We start from the raw sequence: 8,653 nt of genomic DNA, 5'->3' as shown, positions 1-8,653 counted from the left end.
CCTCTTCAACTTCTCAATTACCTTTGTAGGAAGTGGGTGGCCAGCTAAGGATTCCTAAACCAGTTCTTGGCAAGTTCCTTTCAAATGCTGCATAGGAGATGGAGGAAAACTTTGGCAAGGTGAAGAAACTAAGAGGCCCTCTCACTGAAAGATAATAACAGGAGAGGGGAGCAACGTGAAATGCAATCAGCATGCTAGAAAGGGTGGAAGACTGTGGCAAAGAGTTTATTTATTTTTTTTTAAAAAGGAAACCACTCAAGTGTTTTGAGCAGAGGAGAAACATGACCTGCTCACGTGTCATAAAAGCCACTCTCCTTTGTGTAGCATGGAATGTAAAGGGACAAGAGGGAAACCAGCAGACCAGTTAGACGGCATCTCAGTGGCTCAGTGCAGAGATGGGAATGGCTCAGACGAGATTGTTGACTCCAGGTGAGAAGACCACTCAATCAGATGAAAGCTGTATTTTGGGGTAGAACCAACAGGCATTGCTGGTGGACTGGATGGGAGAGATGAAGGAAAGGGAGAAATGAGGGATGGGTCTAAGGACTGTGCCTCGAGCAATGGGATAATTCACTGAGATGGAAATTACTGGAAGGGGAGCAGAATTCCGGTCAGAAAAGAGTATTCAAAAGTCTGTCTCAGTTATATTAAGTTTGAGATGATTGTTAGACCTCCAGATGGAGAGATCAAGAGGGCAGCTGAGGTCTAGGGTCCAGATGTCCTAGCCTTCCAGTCATCTATTGCTATGTAACCACCCCCAAAACTTCGTGGCATAACTGTAATTCTTCTTTATGTTCATGGAATCTGTGAGTCAGAGACAAGCTGGTTTGTCTCTGTCCATGTCATCTGAGACCTCAGCTGGAGAGACTCAAGCAGCTGGGCGTGGCTTGAATAACTGGGGGCTAGGATCATCTGGAGGCTTCTTTACTCACATATCTGGCTCGGAGCCTGGGATGACTTGAGGGCTGGGCTCAGCTGGTATGGTCAGTGGGAGGGCCTACTCATGGCCTTTCTCACAGCCTGAGGGCCTCAGAGTAGTCGGGCTTGTTCATGGTGACTCAGGGTTCCAAAACAAGTGTTCTAGTCGGAAGAAAAAAAAATGTGGCAGCTGCCTCTTGGCCTTTTGAGAGCCAGGCTCAGCAGTCCCATGGAATGAGTTCCATAAAGTTATATTCCACTGGGATGCTGTCACAAGCCTGCTGAGATCCAGGGAGAGGGGCAAAGAATGGACCCCACTTTCCAAAGAAGGAGTGTCAAAGAACCTGGGGCCACCCCTAGGCTACCCCCGGAGTCCCTGCCCGATGGTGGAGACCTAGCAGAGCGTGGAAGAACAGATCACTGTAGAGTGAATCTGAGAAACCAGTTTCATGAGAGAGATGGAGAGAAAAGTCAGACCACAAGACTGTAACTGGGGAATAGAGAAGAAAATGTGCACATTTTACTAGCAAATGCCTCAGTGCGACTGGAGTGTGAAATAAAAACTAAACTTTTTAGTTATATACCTACCTAGTGTATTAAATGGGTCAAATTCAGAAGAGACAGTTCAGTAATGGTTTGGTTTGTCTTCCACCCCTTCTGATATTCTGTCAGTGTCTCTCCCTTACCCACCTGGTGGTAAATTGGGCAAATTTCAAAACGTGACCATTGTTTTTGACAAAAAGAATAGTTTTATTTTCAGGTGTTCAAAAACCCAGGACAGAACCTGTTTGAAATATATAATATATTTTGAAAATCACATAGTGACTGGATAAAGAAGATGTGACACTATATATATATATATATATAAGAATATTACTTAGCCATAAAAATGAATGAAATAATGCCATATGCAGCAACATGGATGGACCTAGAGATTACCATGTTGAGTGAAGTAAGTCAGATAGAGAAAGACAAATATAATATGATATCACTTGTATGTGGAATCTAAAAAAAAAAAAAGAATACAAATTCTATTTACAAACCAAAAACAGACTCATAGACATAGAAAACAAACTATGGTTACCAAAAGGGAAAACTAGGGAGGGATAAATTGGGGGTTGGGGATTAACAGACACACACTACTATATATAAAACAGACAAACCACAAGGACCTGCCATATAGCACAGGGAACTATATTCAATTTCTTGTAATAACATATAATGGAAAAGAATCTGAAAAGAAAAAATATGTATGTATATGTATAACTGAACCACTTTGCTGTACACTTGAAACTAACATTGAAAATCAACTACACTTCAATAAAAAATATATATATTTTTTTAATTACATAGTTTTGTACAAAAAATCCAGCAGTCTGGCTTCTTTTGAAAACTCCGAGGTCTGGTAACCCCAGACCTGCATTGCAACAAATGACAAGAGTCAGCAGCACCTGCCCCTTTTGGACGGGGTGCGGGCCTCCGGCCCACAGGCCTGTCCTTCCTGTTTTGTGAGTTACGTTAACTTCACCTGCTTGGTCTCAGGACTCTGGGACCAGCCACAGGGCATGGGCATGTGGCCTCTGCTTTCACTCCCTGGCTCTGCTCCCTCCTCATTGGCCCCCGTTTTTAGTTCTCTCTTGGCCATTGATCCCTCTTGTCGAGGCAGGCAACAAGACATCAGCTGTCCCTCGAAAGGCGTACCTGCAGGACCCTCAGAGACCTTCCACAGGGACGTCAGACGTGGGTGAGGCAACTTCCAGCTGACATCTGACAACTCCTGCTCCACCTGGACCGTTGTCTTCGCTGGACATACATAGACTTTGTCCCTTGTTATACAGGCAGGCCCTTAGACGGCTTTAGCCTACCTACCCACTATGGTAGACACTCAGCAGAGATGCAAGCCCCTCTGTGGTGGCCACAGGCAGCAGGACGGGCGGTTCTGCTGTCTCTCCTCGGCCATTGTCATGGACAGCTCAGCCAGCCTCCCCATCCTTGGACCTCCCCACGGAGGAGCAGGTACCCCTCCCTTCACACAGACCCCCTCCCAAATTCATAAGAACACACATCAGGCTCACTCATGAACCCTTTCCTACCTTCCTCTGAGATCAGCCAAGCGGAACAGACAAGTGTCTGCGGCTCAGGCGCCTCCAGCCAGGAGTGAGATGTCAGCCTCCCCTTCTACCAGACAGCCCCATCTCCATGCAAGGGTCTCCTGGCTGCCCCCTTGACTTGATGTGTAGGATCAGAAGCTCCCCCTCCACTCTCCACTACACTGTCTCATGGATTCACTTGAAAGAACCCAGTCTCTCATTGAATCCTGAGGCTTCTCTTATCTAGACTGGAGACCAGGAGCTGTCTGGCCAAAGGACGAATTTGGCCATTAGTAAGCCCTGCACAGATGTGTCTATGCTGACCTCTCTCTCTAATATGTGGGAGCACTTGTCTCCCACTGTCCTCAGCTAGGACGCTTGAGCTGAAATTCTAAGGCAGCAAAGTCCCAGTACACTCCCGCTATATATAAAACTATATTTCCTTGATTTATCCATGTTAGTCTGTTTCACACTATGCCACAGAATTTTCTACAATGAGAGAAATGTTCCATGTCTGCTTTGTGCAAAATGGCAGTCTTCATACACATGTGGCTATTGAGAATTTGAAATGTGGCTAGTGAGACTGAGAAACTGAATTTTTTACTATTACTTAATTTTAATTAATGTAACTTAAAAATAGCCTTTGGGGGCTAGTAGGTACTGTATTGGATGGTACTATTCTATGGAATAAGAAGACAAACCTATTGTATGGCATGATAATATCTTGTAATAACCCATAATGGAAAAGAATCTGAAAAAAACTACATGTATATGTATGACTGAATCACTTTGCTGTACACTTGAAATTAACACAACATTGTAAATCAACTATAATTCAAAGAAAAGTTGTTTGTTTAAAAAAAAAAAGAACACTGTAACTTATCACATGTTAGGTATGTGCTAACTGACCTTCTGATGGCAATTTTTCCATACCTTGGTTCCTCTGATCCTTACTACAGCCTTACAAGTTTGGTATCTTCTCCATTTTCACTGCATAATTTAAGCCAAAATAACTTTCAATGTGTAACCAATTTACTCACTTAACCTTCAGTTCTTTATTCAAATGTCACTTCTCAGGTGACTCTCCATTGCCACCCTGTGCAAAACTGCCACCCCACTCACCCTCCTGTGCTTAGTTTTTCATGTTTCTTTTCATCATCTAATAGACTCTATGCTTTATAATCAGCTTATGGTCCATTTATCCTGACTAGAACATAAATTTAGGGAGACAGAGATTTTTGTCTCTTTCTCTTTCTCTGTAGGATCCATGGAGCCCAGAACAGTGTTCAGCGGTTCCTTCTGGGGCTTACTAGATTTCTGTTGAATGAATGAATGAATGAGCTGCCTTCTAGATGGGACAGATCCTGCTTCACAAAATGCCCTCTGTTCTGCTGAGCTCTTGTGTGGTTTTATCAGTGCCGACGGTCCAAAGCCACCCTCAGGGTCTGAGAGTGGGGAGAGCTGAACGGCTCCACAGATTCCCGAGTGCGCTCTGGAATGGAGACTCCCAGGAAATCGGGGGGAGAAGGGAAGAGAGAGCTGCCAGCGAGCTGGCATGAGGCTGAGACCCAACACGAGGTGGGGCAGCCTGTGAAAAATTCCCCAGTGGAGGGCAAGTCCTCCAGACAGAGCTCTAACAGGATTCACCTTGAAGCTACCTGTATTGCTGGGAAATAAATACATCATTTCCCAAATTTTCAAAGCCTATTCTACTCATAAAAGCCTAGAGCCAGAGGTATCTTTTTTACTGAAGGATAGTTGATGAATGATATTACATGTTACAGGTGTACAATATAGTGATTCACAGATTTTAAAGGTTATACTCCATTTATAGTTATAAAACATTGGCTCTATTCTTCGTGCTGCACAATATATCCTTGTAGCTCATTTTATACATAATAGTTTGTACCACTTAATCCCCCACCCCAGGGGTATTTTATTTGTTTGTTTATTTACTTACTTACTTTGCTTACCTACTTATTCATTTGAGTGGAACTAAAGGAAGTTATGGAGTTGAGTGGATCCATCCACAAGGTGTAAAACAGCACAAGACAATGATAAGCTGAACTATTTTGATGGAAGCAGGTGCCTAAGACAGGGTGACCAAGCAGTCCCACCACAAACACCCACACTCACACTCCAGAAACCCACCAGTTTAAGGAGCGCATTCGATAAGTATGTGTTGAATAGTTGATAAGAACTTTCATAGGATGTGAATGAAAGTTTGAGTCAATCTGACTTTGATCTCAAGGGCCAGAAGACCCAATATGGAAGGCGTACAGATAAAAAAAACTATGGGAGAAATTAAGTATAATTTCCTATGGCTCGTCAGTCATTATCAAAAGCAGGCTTCAAGACTAGGTATCTTAACTCCAGATCCATATGCTTTCTGTTCGTCCCTAAGGTCTTCTTCTGAAAAGGCCTGGATTTGTGCCTGAGTCGTTGCTAAATTTGTGCAGTTCCTTTAGCCCTTAAGTGCATACTTTGTCTTTACCCCATTTAAAGTACGTTTGCAGCTGTCTGCTCTCCTAGACCCTGTTGAACATAAGGCTAGTCTATGAAGTGCTTGGACTAGCCAAATTCTCCTGTCTTATCTTAGCAGCTTGATCTCCTTAATGTATATGTGCTCCCTTCCTCATCCTGGTAAGTTTCAAACCCCATCCTTGATTCCACAACCAGCTCCCCTCCCAGATGCCGCTTATTTATCTGTTTAGCCGAAACAGAGCTGTTTGAGCAGATACCCAAGATTCTAGGAATGGTATGGAAGACTTCTTGGCAGATTAATTTTTTTCCACCATTTCCAACAACAGACACTTCAGATATCAGAAGCCGAGCACGGGAATTGAGATCTTCTAAAAAAAAATTGGATAAAAGTCTCAGACAAGACCAAAATATGATGTTTAAAAAAAAAAATTTTTAAGAAAAATTCATTTGAAAGGAACTAGTAGTGATCCTGTTCACTGAAGGTTATCATTTAAATCAAAGCAAGTAAAACAGAAATTTACTCATTTCACAAAGGAAAATTATTTGAAATGAACAATCCAAAGCAAAGGAAAATTATTTGAAATCAACAATCCAAAGCAAAAAGATTCAAAGTTTCTGAGGTGGATCAAAGAGGTATAACTTTAGAAAGATTAAATTATAGTGGATATTTCCATATTTAATAGTAATCTGGGTATTATTCACAGGATTTCCTTGCCAGAGATTAATATCACACCAGAAACCTACCTATCAAGATGGTATCTAGGAAATTATTTAGGTCCAGTCTCCTGCAAGAAGGAAATTTACTGTTTAGGAAACAGCTGGCTTTCTGAACAGTGACAAAATGTCAGCTAAGATGGGGAGAAGGAAAACTGTCTGCTGAAAAGACAGTTATTTTTAAATGGAAAAGGAATATGCTGTAATCGATTTTTAAAATCTTTCCCATTATCTTGTTTAAACTTCTGAACAGTGTAGATAACAGAAGTGAGGGAGAAGAAAAAGAAGTGTTTGGACTTAAGCCCAAGGTAATACTTTGTTTTCAAACCTGAACCTATGTTCCCACTAGGGGCGAAAGGGAGGCTGGAGTCTGGGGGACGAGTTCATGACTCTCAGCGTGGCCTGCCCCTCTTTTAAATCCCTGGCTGTTTCCCTTCTTGTAAACTTTCCAAAAGCCCTTAGGCCCACTGCCTCCCCATGATTCCTCTCCATATTTTTCCCTTAACCTCCTACGCTCCGGCTGCTGGGAGAAGATCTTCCCTTAACCTCTTTACTCACTCTGTCCCTAGAGAGGTGGAATGACCTAGCTGATTGATAAAGTTGGGGGAAATAACTGGCTGTCCTCCACTCTGCATGGTCCTTCTTCCCCTTGGGACACACCTGTCTCCAAATAGCACCATTGTGCCTCACCCCTCCATACCCCCTTGCTCATCAGAGAGGAGTCAGTACAGGTGGTGCTGTGCTGCTTCGAGGAAAATCTCTCTTCACAGAAACCAGGAGTGGGGGGAAGGTATCTCCCTTTCACAGGAAACAAACTGATCATGTAAACTTGCCTCACTCTGGAGTTCACACCAGGCTCTCTCTCCAAGTTACTCCTTCAACTACTCTTTATTGAGGTTTTATTTTGGTTTTCCATTGACCGTTCCTTTTCCTTTCTCTAATTGTTCACAACTCAGGAAGGGACTATGACATGCTCCTCTAGAAACCCAAGATTGTAGTGGGGCAGGGCAGTGTTTGGAGATACTGAGAAATCAAAATCAGAAGAACAGAATTTGGGTAGTAAAACACACGTGTGATCTGGAACCTTGTGGAGGCGCGGCCCATAGCGGAGGCATGGCCCATGGCGGAGGTGGCGGATTTCACCTTGTGGTGTGCGGAGGCTTGTGCTCGGCCCAGTGGGTTTTCACAGCACTGACGTGCAGGTGGCCTGGGTGAGAGGTTTCAGACCAGCCTGTGAGCATTCTGAATCTGGAAGGTCACTGTAGCATATGGTATTCTTCTCACAAAATGAGACTTTCTGTGAAGTCCCAAATGCCCTCTTCGGGGCCTTGAATAGGCTGAGCGGACATACGGAAGCATCGGGCGCTAGGACCTCAGCAGACGTGTGGGTTGCCTTTCACTGGAATAACATCATTCCTTCCGAGACTCAGAAGTTGTACTGGCCCCACACCAAGAATCTAATGACTCCGAGTTAACAGAAACGCAAGCAGGACTGTCACAGCATTCGTGCCACCTGGTCTTAAAGCGAGCCGTCAGAGCAGTTATCGCAGAAGACAGTACCTCGTGTCCCCAAAGGCTGTGGTGGACACTCAGGGGCATGGAGGGATTCCTCACATCAGTTTCCCCTGATGCCTGTCAATGCCCGCTTGCTAGAACCGACTGACTAGGAACTTAAACTCAATCGGCAGAAATACTGCCCGCACAGCTCACCCCCTACACACACCATGATGGACTGCAAGAGCCTTAGAAGATGGGTACCACGTGGCATAAACTAACTTGCAGGCAGCAGGCCTGCGGGTGTCTGAAACACTAACAGCTCTGCAGCCTTACAAGCCAAGGCCCCCAGGAGCCGGCCTTGAACCCGGGCAGGCAGCCTCACGGCACCGCCGCTGCAGTTTCCAAGGAAAACGACTTCACAGGGCTTTTAGGCAGAGTTGGGACGACTACGTGCTGCTTCCTTCAGAGCAGCTGGGTCCCACACACTAGAGTGCCAGTAAGGCTCTAGCTTTTAACGGATGGTGCCAGGCCAGTGTCACCAACCTACTCTCACTGCCTGAAATTCTCTGGCACGCAGGCCCAGGGAGGGAATGGCGAGGGACTAGCCTTGGATCCATGCCTGTCTTTCATTGCCTCTGGATTGCTTAAGTCCACGTAAAGGGAAAAATATCCCCAGGGGACAGTCTTCTTAGGCCTCACCATTGCTTTGCAAGGGGCAGCCTACCCTTCAGTGAGGCTCATGCCTGAAAACGCCTGTTCACACAGGAGTGTAGCCTCGAAGCCCCTAGAGGGAGCCCTTGCTCAATTTGGCCTGGAGGCAAGGAATACCCTGTGGGAAGGGGAGATGTAAATACGGGCCTCTCCCCCAGAAAGGAGCAACGCAGAAGGCCAAAATAAGCCTCCACACAAAAGGCAAGATCGCCCCCAACTGAGACAACACGAGGCCAGAA

Source organism: Camelus ferus, chromosome 1 (genome assembly GCF_009834535.1).
Source record: "Camelus ferus isolate YT-003-E chromosome 1, BCGSAC_Cfer_1.0, whole genome shotgun sequence".
Lineage (NCBI taxonomy): Eukaryota > Metazoa > Chordata > Mammalia > Artiodactyla > Camelidae > Camelus > Camelus ferus.
This window is presented reverse-complemented; position numbering follows the sequence as displayed.